The sequence below is a fragment of the Triticum aestivum genome, chromosome 2B (assembly GCF_018294505.1).
Source record: "Triticum aestivum cultivar Chinese Spring chromosome 2B, IWGSC CS RefSeq v2.1, whole genome shotgun sequence".
In the NCBI taxonomy this organism is placed as follows: domain Eukaryota; kingdom Viridiplantae; phylum Streptophyta; class Magnoliopsida; order Poales; family Poaceae; genus Triticum; species Triticum aestivum.
The window spans coordinates 73,104,364-73,124,509 of NC_057798.1; the positions used below are offsets into that span (position 1 = coordinate 73,104,364).

At 43.5% G+C, this 20,146-nt stretch overlaps 1 long non-coding RNA gene across 1 annotated transcript; it reads right to left on the reverse strand.

Annotated features, from left to right (window-relative positions):
• Positions 1-4,680: 4,680 nt before the first annotated feature.
• Positions 4,681-5,752, reverse strand: LOC123040510 (uncharacterized). The gene is made up of 3 exons (XR_006418174.1): positions 5,447-5,752; positions 5,072-5,341; positions 4,681-4,966 (listed from the first exon to the last, which is right to left on the reverse strand). It is a non-coding gene; the product is annotated as an uncharacterized lncRNA (long non-coding RNA).
• Positions 5,753-20,146: the final 14,394 nt, after the last annotated feature.

The window sequence follows — 20,146 nt, forward strand, 5'->3', positions numbered from 1 at the left end:
CTCCGATTGCTCCTCCCACCACTAGTGCGGAGTCTTGTGATATTAATACTGCTTTGTTGAATCTTGCCATGAAACATCAATTTGCCGACACTCCTAATAAGGATGTCGCGTCCCATCTTAACACATTCGTGGAATTATGCGATATGCAAAGTAAAAAGATGTGGACAATGTTGTTGTGAAATTGGAATTATTTCCGTTTTCCTTGCGAGGTCGTGCAAAAATTTGGTTTTCTTCTTTGCCTCACAATAGTATCGATTCTTGGAACAAATGCAAAGATGCTTTTATTACTAAATATTTTCCGCCCAAGGAAATTATTTCCCTTAGAACCCCGGTCATGAATTTCAAGCAACTCGAACATGAGCATGTTGCACAACCTTGGGAAATGATGAACTTGATGCTAAGGAATTTCCCAACTCACGGGTTAAATCTTTGGATGATCATACAAATTTTTTATGCGGGATTGTATTTTTTCTCGTAATCTTTTAGATTCCGCCGCGGGGGGTACTTTTATGGAAATTAATTTGGGTAAAGCTACTAATTTGCTAGACAATATTATGGCAAATTATTCGCAATGGCATACCGAAAGAGCTCCTACTAGTAAAAAAGTCAATTCGGTAGAAGAAATTAATTCTTTGAGTGAAAAAGTTGATGCTCTTATGAAGTTGGTTGCTAATAAAAGTTCTCCTATTGATTTTAATGATGTTCCTTTGTCTACTTTGATTGAGCAAAATAGTGATGCCATAGATGTGAATTTTATCTCGTGAAATAATTTCAATAACAATGCTTATAGAGGAAATTTTAATCCTAGGCCTTTTCCTAGTAATTCCTCTAATAGTTATGGTAATTCCTATGGTAATCCCACTTATAATAATAATAGAAACACCTATGATATTTAGAAAAATATTAAGGAATTTATTAATAAGCAAAAAGCTTTCAACACTTCGATAGAAGAAAAGTTAAATAAAATTTATGATTTGTCTAGAAGTGTTGATAGAATTTCTCATGATGTAGAAACTCTCAAGATGAAAATATTTGTGCCTAAAGTTTAAGAATCAATTAAATATCTTTATGTTTCTATGGATGAAAGTAAGAAAAGAACCGCTATGCTTAGAGCTAAAAGAGAATTTTTAGAAAAGCGTTTTCTAGTGATTGCTTTCATAAAAGTGATGAAGATCTTAAAGTGGCTGGTGTTTCTTCTATTGATTCTTTGTTTAATAAATTTAATATTGATAAAAATGGGACTGTAGAAGAGTCAACTTTAGTTAGAAGGCGTCCCTATGATTCGGAGGGTGAAAATCTTGTTGAAAAAATTCATAAAAGTGGGTTTGAAGAGGTCAAGACTTTAACTAGTGATGTGCCCACTATTTTGGAGTACACAGACATCAATTATGATAGTTGCTCTTTGGTTTATTGTATTTCTTTGTTACAATCCATGATAAATTCACCCCATGCTTATGAACAAAATAAAGCTTTTACTAAACATATTGTTGATGCCATGATGAAAGCTTTTGAAGAAAAATTGGAATTAGAAGTTTCAATTCCTAGAAAATTGCATGATGAGTGGGAACCTACTATCAAAGTCAAGATTAAAAATTATGAGTGTTTTGCTTTATGTGACTTGGGTGCTAGTGTTTGTACAATTACGAAATCTTTATGTGATGTGCTTGGTCTTACTAATATTAAAGAATGCTCTTTAAATTTGCACTTGGCGGATTCTACTATTAAAAAGCCTATGGGAAGAATTAAGGATCTTCTTATTCTTGCAAATAAGAATTACGTGCCCATGGATTTTATTGTTCTTTATATTGATTGCAATCCGTGTTGTCCAATTATTCTCGGTAGACCGTTTCTGCGTACGATTGGTGTCGTGATTGATATGAAAGAAGGCAATATTAAATTTCAGTTTCCACTAAGGAAGTTAATGGAACACTTCCCTAGAAAAAGAATTAGTCCACCATATGAATCAATCATGAGGGAATCTTATGGATCTAGAACCAAGGATGACAAAACTTAGATCCTATGCGGTATGCTTAGCTAGGGGCATAAAACGATAGCGCTTGTTGGGAGGCAACCAAATGAATAAAATTTATTTTTGCTTTTTACTTACTGTTCTTGAGTGTTAGAAAAATTAGGCTAACTAGTCGTCAACCTGTGCAAATGCACGGGCTAGTGCATACAATACTTCATAGAAATTAATGCATCAAGCGATACACCTGAAAGGCAGATGTATATTAGTCAAATTAACTATTGTTGAGGCACAATATTCAAATACAAATTAGTGCAAACAAATTGCTCTGTCACATAATTTTTGGCTTGTTTGAAATTGACTATGAAATATTACATACGGTACAAAAAATTTAGTTAGGATCTCAATAATGTAGTAGTATATTTACTGATGTCAATTTGTAATACAGATGAGAAGGTTTCTTTTAATTCCCAGACCTTATCAAAATATTATTGTAAGAACACTTCCACATGGTAGCAAACATTATGATGGCATGATGAGATGATTTAACTAACCGATGGTATTTAGTTTGACTCATTAATTAACTAACCGCTAATTTAACTTATTGTAAGAACCCTTCCACACCGTACCCTTTTGAGGTTACTATGGTACCAAATATGCAAGCCTATGCGACACAATTCAATTTGGCTTATGAATCACAATGCCGACCTTTAAGAGTTTACTATGAGACCTTAGTTGCATCTTACCCGCTGACACATCATGAACTTGAAAATGAAGAAATAATATTGGAAAATAGTCATAGTTACCTAGTATCAAGCATATTATTTATATAGTCTGTCAATGGCTTCTTCTACTCTCTCACTTCCAATCACGCATGTAGTCAATCATGTCCTGCTGTCATATCCCATATTGAAAGGTAGAAAAATCAAAGACCATATCCTTTGTTGTATCAGGGATATTATTTGGTCATCACTTCTTCGTAATGTGATGCATACACACATGCCACGCTGTATACACCTATCAAATTTGGCATACGAAAAGAAGGGTCATATCGTCCAAATTCACAATAGTTTAATGACATCGCGTGTAGAAACTATATCACTCTGCATCATGTGTATTCATGGTCGTACCTAAAGGTGGTCACGTCATCTATCTTTTTCTTGTAGCATTGCCAAAAGTTACTTATCCCTTTATGTTTACTGGGGTATGACCAATGTATATTTACCTAGTTTGTTCTGCGAGTTGGCTAAAATTTGATAAGAGTTTGCGGAAGTCAAATGGTGTTGCTGTAGGCGTGGTTGTTAATAAGGGCTCGTGGAAGCAGGCGGACTCGTTGGCGTGTTTCTCCATCTACCAAGTGGAAGTGGGGATATCCAGTTACGTGGATTTTGCTCTAGCTTAGAAATTATAATTCACCAGCAAGAAAATAAGGAAAACAGACTGGATTGTAGTTAAATGAGAGAACTATAGATCAGATACATATTGAATTATTATCATGACTGTAGGCAAAGACAGTGAATCACCTATTTTGATGGCAAAAAATTCATCTCAAGTTCAGGCCATGGTCGTCATCACAGTAGGCGTATTGACCCCCACCTTGTGGAAAACAATTTTCGAGAACCTAAATCAACGTGCTGCTTTCATACAATCTTCTAGTGTAAGTGACACATGTGCATGGCTTTTCACTCGATCTTAATTGCATGGTGGAAGAGTAGATTGGCTAGCATGAAGCCTTGCGACCAAAGCCATGCAGTCTGCACAGGTAGATCCAACATATATATACGCATCAAAATAAAAGTTTAAACAGATCAAGTTTGTACTGATTCCAAAAGATTCATGTGGATGGATGAACATGGAACCAATTGAATGTACCTTTTTTGTAATGATTGGAAGTAACAGTACAACAGACATATAGAAAGATTTGTTCGTTAATTACATTAATGATGGACTCGAATATGCATCAACCTTTGTTGGTAGTCGCCAACCCATGAACATGCATGGGTTAGGGGGGCAATTTTTATCAGTCTGGAAAAACAAATGCATCCAAATAATATTTTGAGACCATATCCCACACCTAGCCATGGCAACATTAGGAAACAGATCCAGTGGTCTAAATAAAAGTGAGACTTCAATCTACATGATTTTGAGACAATATGTAACAACTATATACAAAGGGGACATGTTTCTACCTGCCATTTTGTGAAACTTGTAGACTTGTATACTGGGCTATATTTGGTAAAATTTGCTGCTACATCTCCCGATAGGAGCAAAAGGTTTTTCTACATGTTTAGATATGTTAAAACTACACCCTTTTCTGATCTGAATAATTAAGAGTGCGGATTTTCGTATCCTGTCCCCACTATGTACTATTAAATCATGCTTTGAGATTAACATGTTTTTTGTTTCTAGACCATACAAAATTGTAATCAGGCACCCAAATGAACAAATTCATGCTTAACTTGTACACACACGTTGATTATTGATTATCTCACCAGAACTACACACATGTGACAGTCATATCTGATTGCTTCAAAAATAGTTATTAGATTCAGTCATAGCCATTGCCACGTGGGTTAGTTCATAACCAAATGAGACATTTTTTGAGCATAAACATTGCCGAACTCCTTCATAGTGGTACAGCGTTGGCACTCACATCGACCCAGCATACCACTCTTATCGTGCCACACCGCACGATGCATCAGGGTCGCTCTATCTTGACTCTGTCTTACCACTACAACAACTATGTACTGGATAGTGCTGTGATGGCACATCACGGACACAAACATGTCGTCGACCGTTTTGATATATAGTACACCAACAGAAACAAAAGTGATGCATGCTATACATGATCCGTTTCATTCAGACATAGCTACAGGACGGAACAGTTCATCTATTAGGGGTGAGTACCTCTGGTGATTGCCAATCACATTGATAGACATAGACGATGTCATCATTGAACTCGACAGTGGTGCCATGCATCTTAGTATCCACAGGGAAAATCTGAGAAAAGACCATCAGATTTAACGACAATAGTTATAAAAGAGTTATAAAGAGAGAAGGAACATGATTGAAGTTGTCTGACACACGTTGCGAGCTGCAACTCACATGGCGCCAACACACATGCACGTTATGTACACATAGCCAAGCTGACTTCCCAAGCAGGTTGATTGATTCTCGATAGGTGTGTCAGTACAGTATACGCCGTTCAGGACATAGATGAATTTCTTCAAGCAGCTAGCACATGCACATGAGACATAATTGATGGCAACAGATTCTTGATCGTACTGGTCTTGAGCTTCATCCTTTGAATGGCGATGAATCCTTCGGACGCGATTGTGTGCAGAGCTCGACTTGAACATACACGTGTAGAACCTCCTGATTGAGCATCCACTTGATTAAGCTTTAAGGCCCGAAATACAACTCAATAGGTCTCATTGGAGGATGGAAGAGAGAAGAGGTGGAAGAGGATGCACAGCCCACCTGGTAGCAGCTGGCGCCCTATAGCCAACTTTGATAGAAGCCGGCGGCGGCTGCGTACATGAGGAAGATAGAGTTTGGGGAGAGATCGCGTTTTTTTACCTTTATTTTTATACTACGGATAAAGGAGTTTGGGCCTTTTGAGCGTGTTTTGGCCCAAGATTTTATAACTTGATCTACACCAATACAGGAGTGGTCTTGATCGCGTACACGCTACGGGAAACAACCATGCGGGCGAGGGGAGCATAGGAGGGAGACGTCGCAGCCATGCATGTATGAGGCGGCCATAGATGGATTCTTATTCTTTACATGAGCTGACATGGAAAGCTCGGGGGAAGGTTTTGTGTTTTCTGGGGCTAGAAGATCAAGAGAAGTTGGGTCCCCTAGGCTGAGAGTTTTGTCTAAACACGCTTGGCACTCAAAATCAACATACGTACGTGGATAACTCAAAGTCAGGATTGGACGGCTGGCCTTATAAAATATTAGGCGTTTCTCTAATCTACATTATAAACGTGTAGACGCCTCTTAGTTCCAGAATTGTGAAAAAATAAATGTACATTGCATTGCGTATTTTACTAAACGGCTTGGTTAATCTACACCGTTATAATTCGGTCCCACCAGATTAACGGCTCCTAATTACTGATTAACATGGTAATTTCTTGAGAGTCTGTAATTAGTATAGGTATAGATATTATAATTGTGTTTTTTGTGTTTTAATTAGTGTTTGTGCCAAGCAAGGCCTTTGGGAAGACTTGGGTGAAAGTTTATTTCATCGTGCTGAAAAACAAAAACTTTTGTGCTCACGCGATTCGTTGTCATTTTTTTACAGAAGAGTGATTTTGAGTTGATTATTTTTGCAGAAGATTCATAGAAAAATTCCTCACGTCCACTAATTTATTTCATAATTTTTGGAGTCACAGAAGTATTCGAATTATTCAGATTGCTACAGACTGTTCTGTTTTTCACAGATTCTGTTTTCTTTGCGTTGTGTGCTTGTTTTGATGATTCTATGGTTTTGTTTGATGAGTTTTTGCCACAGAAAAGTTGTAATACAGTAGTTATAATGCAAAAACAAAATAATAATAGGTTTTCTACAGCACTTATATTAGTGGTTTGGTTTCTTATACTAACGGATCTCACGAAGGTTTTGTTTGAGTTTTGTTTGATTGAAGTTTTCAAGTTTTGGGTGATCTTACGATGGATGAAGGAATGAGGATAAGAAAAAGGCTAAGCTTGGGGATTCCCGAGGCACTCCAAGATAATATTAAAAGAAGTAGCAAGTAACTAAGCTTGGGGATGCCCCGAGTGGCATCCCCGCTTTCTTCTAACAACCATCGGTATCTTACTTGAACCTATATTTTTATTCGTCACATGATGTGAGTTTTGCTTGGAGCGTCTTGTATAATACGAGTCTTTGCTTGCTTTGATTAGTATTTTAAGTGTTGAATCCTTGCTGGCCACACCTATTTGGAAGAGCAAAAAAAATATGCTATGCTTGCTCCTATGCTTCACTTAAACTTTTAGAGCCATGGACTTGCTCTAATACTTCACTTATATCTTTTTGAGCACGGTGTGCTTTATTATTTTTGAAGAAAATGCTCTCATCCTTCACTTAGATTTATTTGGGAGTTAGTAAAATTTTAAGAAATTCTCTCTTGCTTCACTTAGATTATTTTGAGAGAAAGAAAAAAATTATGCTCATGATCTTCACTTATATTTGTTTGAGCTTATCAAAAGCAACACATGAAAATAGTGTTAAAGTGATAGATATGCAAAGAGGATATAATAAAAATTTTCATGAAGATCATTGGACAAAATAAACTTGATTCTTAGTAATGGTTTTGAGATATGACGACATGATATGTGAGTCATGTTAATGAGTAATTGTGATTTAGTAAGAATATTGGTGTTAAGGTTTGTGATTCCCTATGCAAGCACGAAAGTCAATAGTTATGCAATGAAATTTATATCCTACTTATGATGCATTATTCGGTGTTACTTATTCTTAATGCTTGGGTACGAGATTTTTTGCTTTTTGGTTGTTCGCTTCTCAATCTTTTTGCTAGCCTTCATTTTGCACTAAGTATGATCACTACTTGTGCATCCAAAACCCTTTAAACCAGTGTTGCCTTATGACTCCACTATACCTACCTACATGCGGTATTTCCATGCCATCCTAAGAAAATTTGAATGTGCCATATCTAATATTCAAAATAAATTTCTCTTTTGTGTGCTCTACTACTCGCGAGGCAGTAAAGGGTAGCCAATATTTTCCATGCTAGATGTGTTATTCTCACGATGAGTGTTTATTCACTTGTCATTGCACGAGAGTACGACAAAGGTATTAGGGATGCCCAGTCCCGAAATGAATAAATGAATTTACTTTATGTTGTCAAATAATAAATTCCTTGGAAAGTGTTGGTATGGAGGCCACCCGTGGATATGGCTAGCCATGGAAAGTGAAAGTTATGGTGGAAAAGGGAATAAACTTTATTTTCTATTTGGGAACCGCTTATGATGTATCTAGCATGGAAAGTGTTGGGATGCTCCAACCCGTTTTCGTTGGTAGGAAAAGTATGCCTCTCAAAAATAATTTTATCTCTCAATTTAAGCTTTGAGCTCTGGAACCTCTACAAATCCCTACTTCCCTCCGCGAAGGCCTTTCTTTTACCTATGCAATTTTCATTTTGAATTTGAGTCTCCATCTTATCGTATAAAGCACCAACTAAGGGGCACTATGATCGTATTTGAGCATTGGGTGTAGCTAATATTCGAGTGTGTTTCATTAATGCATCAATGATTGAGCATGATGGGCTAGGGATAACTTGCTTTAGTGTTGATATTTTGAAAGACATGGTTGCTTGTTGGTATGCTTGAGTATTAAAGTCTTCATGTCAAAACTAGACTATTGCTTTGAATCATATAAAAGTCCATATGTCCATGCTAAAAAGAAAAGAATGTGATGAACATGTTAGGCAGCATTCCACATCAAAAATTCTGTTTTTATCATTTACCTACTCGAGGAGGAGCAGGAATTAAGCTTGGGGATGCTGATACGTCTCCAACGTATCTATAATTTTTTATTGTTCCATGATGTTATATTATCATTCTTGGATGTTTTACAATCATTTTACAGTCATTTTATATCATTTTTGGTACTAACCTATTGACATAGTGCCTAGTGCTAGTTGCTGTTTTCTGCATGTTTTTTACATCGCGGGAAAGCAATATCAAATGGAATCCAAACGCAACGCATCTCCTGGAGGATTTTTTTGGGACAGAAGGAAGCCAGTGGGCCAAGGAAGCACCTCAGGGGCTGCTCGATTGGAGTAGCACCCACCAGGGCGTGCTAGGAAGCCCAGGCGCGCCCTGGTGGGTTGTGCCCACCTCGGGTGCCCCCCAAACCGCCTCTTTGCTCTATAAATACCCCAATATTCCAGAAACCCTAGGGGAGTCTACGAAATATTGATCCAGCCGCCGCAGAGTCCAGAACCACCAGATCCAATCTAGACACCGTCATGGAGGGGTTCACCACTTCCATTGGTGCCTCTCCTATGATGCCTAAGTAGTTCTTTGTAGACCTACGGGTCCGTAGTTAGTAGCTAGATGGCTTCCTCTCTCTCTCTCTCTCTCTCTCTCTCTCTCTTGTTTATCAATACAATGGTCTCTTGGAGATCCATATGATTTAAGTCTTTTGCGGTGTGTTTGTTGGGATCCGATGAACTTTGAGTTTATGATCAGATCTATGTTTTTATGAAGTTATTTGAGTCTTCTTTTATCTCTTATATGCATGATTGCTTACAGCCTCGTATTTCTTCTCTGATATTTGGGTTTTGTTTGGCCAACTTGATCTATTTATATTGCAATGGGAAGAGGCGCTTTGTAGTGGGTTCGATCTTACGGTGCTGGATCCCAGTGACAGAAGGGGAACCGACACGTATGTATTGTTGCTACTAAGGATAAAAAGATGAGATCTATATATGCCGCAATAGATAAACGGATCTCGTCTACATCATGTTATAGTTCTTATTGCATTATTCCATATTCTTATGAACATAATACACTAGATGCATGTTGGATAATGGTCGATGTGTGGAGTAATAGTAGTAGATGCAGGCAGGAGTTGGTCTACTAATCTTAGACGTGATGCCTATATAATGATCATTGCCTAGATATCATCATGATTATTTGAAGTTCTATCAATTGCCCAATAGTAAAAGTTTTCCCACCGTTTGCTATTTTTCTCGAGAGAAGCCACTAGTGAAACCTACGACCCCGGGTCTCTTTTCATCATATTTGCCTTTGCGAGCTATTTTCCTTTGCATTTATTTTCAGATCTATTAAACCAAAAATACAAAAATACCTTGCTGCAATTTATTTGTTCCGCGATCTATTTATCCAATATACAACTTTTATCTCACGTTATTTGCCCATCTTGAGGCGTCGTACCCGAAAGTGATTGACAACCCCTTTAACATGTCGGGTTGCGAGTATTTGTTTTTTGTGTGCAGGTGATGTTTACGTGGTGTGACGAGGTTCTCCTACTAGTCGATAACCTTGGTCTCATCAATGAGGGAAATACCTACCGTCGCTATACTGTGGCATCCCTTCCGATTTGGGGAAATATCGACGTAGTTCTAGCAGACATCAGTACCCTCGTAGACCGAAATCAGAAGCATTTAGTAACGCGGTTGATGTAGTTGAACGTCTTTGCGATCCAACCGATCCAAGTACCGAACGTATGGCACATCTGTGTTCAGTACACGTTTAGCTCGAGGATGTCCCTCGTGCTCTTGATCTAGTTGAGGACGAGGGTGAGTTCCTTCAGCACAACGGTGTTGCAACGATGATGATGATGTTACCGACGTAGGGCTTCACCTAAGCACTACGATGGTATGATCGAGGTGTGTAACTGTGGAGGGGGGCACCGCACACGGTTAAGAGAAACTTGTGTGTCCTAGGGTGCCCCTCTTCCCCTGTATATAAAGGAGGAGAGGGGGAGGCTGGCCAGCCCTAGGGGGCGCGCCAAGAGTAGGGAGCCTACTAGGACTCCAAGTCCGAGTAGTACTCCACTTGGTGGAAGGGGGAAGGAAGGAAGGGAGAGGAGGAGGGAGAGGGAAATGGGGGCGCCGCCCCCTTCCCCTAGTCCAGTTCGGACTGCTAAGGGGGGCACACGGCCAGCCCCTTGCGGCCCTCCTATCTCTCCACTAGGGCCCATGGTGGCCCATTTCTTCCCCGGGGGGTTCCGGTAACCCCTCCGGCACTCCGTGTTTACCCGGTACCATTCGGGACTCTTCCGGTGTCCAAATAACATGGTCCAATATATCAATATTTATGTCTCGACCATTTAGAGACTCCTTGTCACGTCCATGATCTCATCCGGGACTCCGAACAAGCTTTGGTCATCAAAACACATAACTCATAATACATATCTTCATTGAACGTTAAGCATGCGGACCCTCTGGGTTCAAGAACTATGTAGACATGACCGAGACACATCTCCGATCAATAACCATTAGCGGAACCTGGATGATCATATTGGATCCTACATAATATATGAAGATCTTTATCGGTCAAACCGCATAGCAACATACATTGTTCCCATTGTCATTGGTATGTTACTTGCCCGAGATTCGATCATCGGTATCTTCATACCTAGTTCAATCTCGTTACTGGCAAGTATGTTTACTCGTTCCGTAATGCTTCATCCTGCAACTAAATCATTATTAACATTGCTTGCAAGGCTTATATTGATGAGCATTACCGAGAGGGCCCAGAGATACCTCTCCGATACATGGAGTGACAAATCCTGATCTCGATCTATGCCAACTCAACAAACACCTTCGGAGGCACCTATGGAGCATCTTTATAATCACCCAGTTACGTTGTGATGTTTTATAGCACACAAGGTGTTCCTCCGGTATTTGGGAGTTGCATAATCTCATAGTTTGAGGAACATGTATAAGTCATGAAGAAAGCAATAGCAATAAACTTAATGATCATTATGCCAAGCTAACGGATGGGTCATGTCGATCACATCATTCTCTAATGATGTGATCCCGTTCATCAAATGACAACACATGTCTATGGTTACGAAACATAACCATCTTTGATTAACGAGCTAGTCTAGTAGAGGCATACTAGGGACCTTATGTTTTCTCTATGTATTCACACATGTACTAAGTTTCCGATTAATACAATTCTAGCATGAATAATAATCATTTATCATGATATAAGGAAATATAAATAACAACTTTATTATTGCCTCTAGGGCATATTTCCTTCAGCTACGATGGAGATTAAGGTGTCAAGCCGGTGACGATTGAGATCATGACAGTGCTTTGAAGATGGAGATCAAAGGCACAAGATGATGATAGCCATATCATGTCACATATTTTGATTGCATGTGATGTTTATCTTTTATACATCTTATTTTTCTTAGTACGGCGGTAGCATTATAAGATGACCCCTCACTAAATTTCAAGGTATAAGTGTTTTCCCTGAGTATGCACTGTTGCTATAGTTCGTCGTGCCGAGACACCATGTGATGATAGGGTGTGATAAGCTCTAAGTTCACATACAACGGGTGCAAGCCAGTTTTGCACGTGCAGAATACTTGGGTTAAACTTGACGAGCCTAGCATATGTAGATATGGCCTCGGAGCACTCAGACCGAAAGGTCGAACGTGAATCTTATAGTAGATATGATCAACATAGAGATGTTCACCATTGAAAACTACTCCATCTCACGTGATGATCGGACATGGTTTAGTTGATATGGATCACGTGATCATTTAGATGACGTGAGGGTTGTCTATCTAAGTGGGAGTTCTTTAGTAATATGATTAATTGAACTTTAATTTATCATGAACTTAGTCTTGATAGTATTTTGCAAATTATGTTGTACATCAATAGCTCACGTTGTAGCTTCCCTATGTTTTTTATATGTTCCTAGAGAAAAGTAAGTTGAAAGATGGTAGTAGTAGTGATACGGACTTGGTCTGTGATCTAAGGTTTATCCTCCTTGCTGCACAGAAGAATTATGTCCTTGATGCACCCCTAGGTGACAGACCTATTGCAGGAGCAGATGCAGATGTTATGAACGTTTGGCTAGCTCAATATGATGACTACTTGACACTTTAGTGCACCATGCTTTATGGCTTAGAACCGGTGAGGGAGTCCTGGATTAAGGGCTCCTCGGATAGCCGGACTGTATACATGGTCCGGACTGTTGGGCTATGAAGATACAAGATAGAAGACTTCGTCCCGTGTCGGGATGGGACTCTCCTTTGCGTGGAAGGCAAGCTTGGCTATTCGGATATGTAGATTCGCTTCTCTGTAACCGACCTTGTGTAACCCTAGCCCCCTCCGGTGTCTATATAAACCGAAGGGTTTAGTCCGTAGGACAAGAGAACAATCATAATCATAGGCTAGCTTCTAGGGTTAGCCATTACGATCTCGTGGTAGATCAACTCTTGTAATACGCATATTATCAAGATCAATCAAGCATGAAGTAGGGTATTACCTCCATAGAGAGGGCCTGAACCTGGGTAAACATCGTGTCCCCCGCTTCCTATTACCATTAGCCTTAGACGAACAGTTCGGGACCCCCTACCCAAGATCCGCCGGTTTTGACACCGACATTGGTGCTTTCATTGAGAGTTCCACTGTGTCGTCACCAGAAGGCTTGATGGCTCCATCAATCTAATACAATGACGTAGTCCAGGGTGAGGTTTTCCTCACCGAACAGATCTTCGTATTCGGCGGCTTCGCACTGCGGGCCAACTCGCTTGGCCACCTGGAGCAGATCGACAGCTATGCCCCTAGCCATCAGGTCAGGTTTGGAAGCTTAAACTACACCGTCGACATCCGCGGAGATTTGATCTTCGACGGATTCGAGCCCATGACAGCCGCACCTTGCTGCAATGATGAACATGACCTAAATCTGTCACCGGACCGTGCTCAGGAGATAGCGCCTGTAACTGCTCCGGCCCTAAATCAAGAGCAGATTGCACCATCCGAGGATGGGAGGCTCAACCCCGTCACAGAAACCGCAGACTCAGCGGCGCTAGAGCCAAACACAGATTTGACCTCTAACGAGGCATGTGTTATCGGAACCTTGCACTCGTCTCCGGTCGTAGGTTCGGAGCCGCGTCCATTCGCGCCTATCGAGCAGGCACCGACCATTGAGTTCAGCTCCGCGGATATCTTCCGGCACTCACCTTTAGGCGATGTGATAAACTCATTAAGGGCTCTTGCCTTATCTTGGGATTCTCAGCCAAACTATATACGATTTGAATTGGAAGTTGAGAGCGAAGAGTTTCAATCCTCACCCACCACCCACTTCATAGCCACTGTCGAAGATTTGACCGACACGCTCGATTACGACTTCAAAGAAATCGACGGTATGGACGACGATGCCAGGGAAGAGGAGATGCAAGAGCCACCGCGCACAGGGTGCTGGATGGCCACCTCCTTGTATGATGTATACATGGTGGATTCACCCAAAGAAAACATTGGCGATGACAAAAAGGATCCAGTCGAGGATAAGCCACCTGAGAAGCAGCCAAAGTGCCAACGTCAGCAGCGCTGCTCTAAACCACGCCATGGTAAAAACACAATACCGGCACAAGAGAAAATAACACACCGGACGACGCTGAAAACAATGAAGACCCCACAGACCCAGCAATGGAGAAGGACAAGCAAGATGACAGCGAACACAGTCTGAGGCCGTTACAGCAACCCTGAAGATACCAATTATCAACCCGTCTCCGAAGAGGAGATTACTCAGGGCGACGGTGCATTCATCGTCCCGGAAAAACCTTTGGAACAAAAGCGCCTCCACCAGAGACTTATCGCCACCGCGAGGAGCAGTGGCTTAAAGACGCACAGGATACACTCAATGACAGATGGAACGAAGTGCTCGACATTGACGAAAATTACAGTTGTAATCGCCAAACAAAGAGCTATCCTAAGCGAAAATTACAACCGTCTCGACACTAGGTGAAAAGCCTCCCCAAAAATTCTATCGGAAGCTGGGAAGAACTTGAGGACGCTTTCCGGGCCAATTTTAAAGGGACCTAAGTCCGACGTCCAGATGCAGACGATCTAAGTCACATAATCCAACAACCCGAAGAATCAGCCCGTAAGCTTTAGAACCGGTTTCTCACTAAGAACCAAATCGTCGACTGTCCGGACGCCGAAGCCTTAGCAGCCTTCAAACACAGTGTCTGGGACAAATGGCTAGCCAGACACCTCGGCTAAGAAAAGCCAAGGACAATGGCAGCCCTAACTACACTCATGACACGCTTTTGCGCAGGTGAGGACAGCTGGCTGGCTCGTAGCAGCACCAGCGATCCTGGCACATCCGAAGTCAGGGATGGCAATGGAAGGCCACAACGCAATAAAAACAAACATTGAAACAATGAAGAAAGCCCAGACAATATAGCGGTAAACGCCGGATTCAGGGGCTCCAAACCCGGTGAACGGAATAAGACATTTAAAGGTAACAGAGACGGCCCATCTAGCCTGGATAAAATGGTAGACAGGCCATGCCAGATTCACGACACCCCCGATAAACCAGCTAATCATACCAACAGAGAATGTTTGGTCTTGAAGCAGGCCGGCAAGCTCAACGCCGAACACAAGGGGAAGGGACCTCAAAGCGAAGATGAGGACGAATCTCACCAGCCAAACATGGGGGGACAGAAGAAATTTCCATCGGAGGTCAAGACAGTGAACATGATCTATGTCACTCATATCCCAAAGAGGGAGCGCAAACATGCACTCCGAGAAGTCTATGCTGTCGAGCCTATCACCCCCAAATTCAACCCATGGTCAGCCTGTCCGATCACCTTTGATCGCAGGGATCATCCGACTAGTATCCGTCACGGGGGTTCGACTGCCTTAGTGCTCAAACCAATAATCGACGGATACCACCTCACCCGAGTCCTCATGGACGGCGGCAATAGTCTCAATCTGCTATATCAGGACATTGTTCACAAGATGGGGATAGACCCATCAAGAATCAAGCCAAGCATCACTACCTTCAAAGGAGTTATACCGGGCATTGAAGCCCGCTGCACGGGCTCTTTAATATTGGAAGTCGTATTCGGCTCTCCTGACAACTTTCGAAGCGAAGAGTTAATCTTTGACATAGCTCTGTTCCGAGGTGGCTATCATGCAATACTTGGAAGAACGGACTTCGCCCGTTTTAATGCATTCCCGCATTATGCTTACCTAAAACTCAAAATGCATGAACCTCGTGGCGTCATTATGGTCAGCGAAAACATAGAGCGCTCACTTCGTACAGAAGAATATACGGCGGCTCTGGCAGTTGAAGCACAAAACAACCTCTTCAAACCGAACAGCTTATCAATCATTAAGACCGTAGACACAACAAAACATGTCTGGCGCACACCCAAGTGTGGCAGCTCAGATAAACCTAAGCTCGATTAGCAGACATGCCCCCACCGACCGCCCCATAAGGAGACAACACACGCGCCACGTACACATAAATGCACACTTAAATTCCTTGGGTGGAGCCGGGGGCACACTGCGCACAAAAAGTCCATAGTTTGGCTAGACCCTATTCAGACTTAAAAAGTTATATCTTACAGTTCATTAAAACGAACCAGTTTTATTTACGGCCACACTAGCTTCTTTCACCTGGTTTTCTCCCCTTTTTACAGATGGCCGCCACACTATACCCTTCAAGGACACTTCACAACGGAGAAAAAGGCACATATGTGCAGCAGGGCCCTGCATTAAGGTTTCTTTTTTAAGATTAAGCCCCTCTGTAAACCTTTTTATCTCTTTTTGTTTCATACCTTCCTGGCATATAAAATGTCCAAGGAGGTTATAGGCACTATCTGTAAGAATACGGCTTGCCATCTTAATTATGTAGGTTATAGAAGCACCTTGATTCATATTTTCTCACCACCTGCGCTCTCTCCCCACACCAGATTGCCACATGTGCCTTGAACCCAGGGTCCATTATCATGGGCTATATTCAGCCTGGTATATGGTAAAAAGTCTGAATACCTTAGGGAGTGTTCGATGTCGCGAGTTTTTATGCATCAACTCCGAATCATGTCTTTGGTCAATAGTTGGATTGCCCGGCTCCTGTGCTTGCTAACCTACGTTCCGCAATATCGGCTAGGGTAATAAAGGGAGAACTACTGTGATTGTGTCCTGGTTCTTCCAGATGAGCACCTCAGTAGAGAAAGCCAAAAACTGACTGTCATGATGCGGCGTGAGCTGGTCAACCACTCGATGACACATTGGAATCCTTGCAATTCCTCCCGCGTTAACGAAGGACCAATTTTTCCGGTCACGTATGAACAACGCACTGTATTCGGGCAATTGTGTACATACCAAGGGCTATATCGTAGCCCCACTGTCAAACTCCTATGGATCAGTGAAAGTGTTAAATCCTTATAGTCCGATTGTCTGGTTCGCCGCATTGACACCTCCTTAAATGGACCAAGACGTTGGATTAAGAGTGATCAATTATTCTCCGAACACCCCCGCGTTATACGCGAGGGGGATGAAGCCGACGCCAGGTAAACTTTCAGATTATATATATATACTAAACGGCCGCACATGAGGCACTAAAATACTTTCTGGGGAAAAGTATAAATAAATCCTTCATTTATCATAAGCGTTGTTCTTACAATTTTGATACATTTTACTTGAACATAATATCTTTCGAGCACTGACCCTCTATCAAGCGGGCACCCTCTAAGAGTTCTTCAAAATACTGCTCTGGTGTGTCCTTTCCCTCGGGTGGACCCCTTGTCGCAATATCGGTGGCCTTCATCTTCCCCCAGTACGTCTTGACGCGGGCAAGTGCCATCCGTGCACCTTCTATGAACGTTGACGGCTTGACATCGTTGATATGCGACACCTCATGAACAAATCGTTGCACCAAACCAAAATAACTATTCGGATATTGTTCCCCAGGCCACAACCGATCCACGATAGCCTTCATGGCAAGTTCGCATACCCTATGGAGCTTGGCCCATTTGGCCATCTGTTCGTTTAGCAGCAGCGGACGCTTTGGCATGCTAAACTGCGACCAGAAAAGTTTCTCCACTTCATGGCCTTCTTGGGCTTGGAAAAACTGCGTCGCATCTGAAGCACTCTTTGACAAGTCCAAATAAGCATCCAAAGAACTCCACATTTGATCAAGCGGGGCATACTTCAGATCGCCGAATTTAGTTCGCAATAAGAAGGGCTTCCCAGCCGCGATCTCCCCAGCTTGCCGGATCTCCTCCCGAGCCGCTCTAGAATCAGACCGGGTTTCCTTTGACACTTGTAAGGCCTTCTCAAGGTCAGCCGTTTTGGCTTGGTTCTCTTTCTCGAGAAGTCCACATCGGCTAGTGGCATCCTTTTGCTCAATCGCCATTTTGGATATTTTCTCCTTGCTTTAGCGACGAGCAGACTGTTATGCTTTTAAATTAGCAGATGCCTTTTCGGCAGCCACATTACTCATCCTGGCTTGCTCCTTTGCACGGGCAAAGGGTCTCCACGGCGGTAGCACCATCTGCAGTTAAGCATATTAAATTTTTTAGCATCCTGCTCCTATTTTATACTAACTGACCGCCCCGAAGAAATATCTTGCGCCTCGTCGAGCCGCTTGTTCACAAGCGTGATGTCATAATTCACCACATCAAGTTGCCGCTTCAGTTCGGCAACCTCTATATCCCGGGCAGTCGCCAGGGCTGATGCCACCTGTGTGTCAATTGGTAAAATTATTTCCTGAGCTCATCTACCATTTTTTTTATCCTCTGACCGCCTTCGTTCGGACTGCAACCAGCGTCTCAGGGGCTACTATCTATACAGAGGCACACCTTGCGTTTGCAGCACAATTGAAAACGGTATACTACATACCTCGAAGCCTCTTAGCAGGATCATAAAATCTTCATTTAATCTGCTTTTCACGGACAAAACTCTCTGAATCACTGTACGCATCAAGGTACGATGTTCCTCTGAGACAGGCGCTTGCCGCAGTATGTCCGTCAACATATCCGACTGAATATTGGATAGTCCGGCTTTTTTATTGTTGGTCTCTTTAGGAGCCGAACACCCCGTACCCTGGGCGGCCGAAGTATAACCTTCCGGCCTAGTCCTCCTTTGATTGCGAGAGATCCTCCAGGACGACACCTCGGGGTCGTCCGCCCGATGGGGCGGGGAAGTATGAGGAGGCGTTTCACTCTCCATCATTGTTATGGTGGGCGCACGATAGATGCCAAGGGATGGCTAAAGAGAGGAGGAGGCTCGAGGGCGCTGGTGGGCTCTAGAGGCGAGGTTGGCATGCGCGGGCGCGGGACGCCAGACATACCTAGGTTTGGGGCTCTCCAGAGAGATAATACCCCTAGTCCTGCCGAGTGTAGATGGATTATCGATAGTACAATGTTGCTCCAGGAGCTGTATGGAGGAGGAAGGAAGCTGTCCAAGGCTTGGGCTGCTCCTTCTCTCTGCTGCTGCCGTTGGGTGGCTAGTCCTATGCTTACTTGCTTTTCTCTTGCGTCAGTTTCTTTTCCTGCTTGCCTCCCTCTCCCTCATCGCGGGCTTCCCGGGGGGTTTTATAGACCAACCCCCCGGGGGTACAATGGTAATGTTACAAGTCGGTGGGTCCGTATTGTCGGTGTCCGGGGAACCGGGCTAGGTCCCACTTAGGGCTTGTGGTTCACCGGGTTCCCTTAGGTGTGGGGCCCCGCGTACCTAGGGGGACTGTGCACCGTCTTGTCGATCCTCAGGGTGTGGCCGAGTCGAGTCGTGTACAGTGGCTCTCCGTCAGGCCGCCGCTTGCTGCCGTCAGCGGTGAGGGCGGGAGCACTGTTGCCACGCCAGCGGGTAGGTGAGGGGCACTGTCGCCACGCTCCGGCTGACCATAGGCATGGGCGGAAGCACATTTGTCTTGGTCATCGGTGATTGAAGTCTCATCCTGTCGTATGACCTGGATGGGACGGGAGATGACCCGTGGCTGGGTTGCCGTGCACGCCACGGGTGGGGTTGGCTTGTTGGGGAAGCCTTGGTTGCGCCGGGTTGGGTTGTCTTGCGCCAGTTGCTGAGGTTGGGTCGACGTACCTTGCCGGTTCAAAGAGCTTGGCCGGGTTGCAGGCCTTGCCGGGTCGAGCGACCCGGCCAGGCGCGGGCCGGTTTGAGGGGCGATGCGGGCCCCGCTGTTTTTGAAAAGGATCCGGGTTCCGTTGCCTGCCCGGGGTTCATCCCCCCGACAGTAGTCCCCGAAGCTATGAAGGTCCATCGTCTTCGGATGAGTGGGCCTTCGCAGTTTCCCCCTTGAGCAAGGGGGATCCTGCGAGCGTCGGGTCCGGCAACAACCACTGTGTGCCGGTTTTCTCGGAAACCGGATCGCGGCATCCCGGCCATGGCGGGAACCAAGGAGTCTGTCGAATCTTGGGGAAATCCCTCGGGCTTCACGCAGGCGCCATCCCGGAAGTCGGAGGGGCCTGACAGGCCACGCGCGTGATGGGACCGGGCGTCGGGCCGGGGCCCACCGCCGCGCGCCCTTGGTCCACGCACGCGGATTTATTGCAGCGTCCGGGGGTCGGTTGCTCTTCCCCGGGTAGTTACTGCACACGTACGTGCCCACTTATTGCGGGGTAGTGGAATGGGTCCATGCAGACAATCCCACTTCCCGACGTTTGAACCGAGAGTTATAAATTGAGGGCGGCAA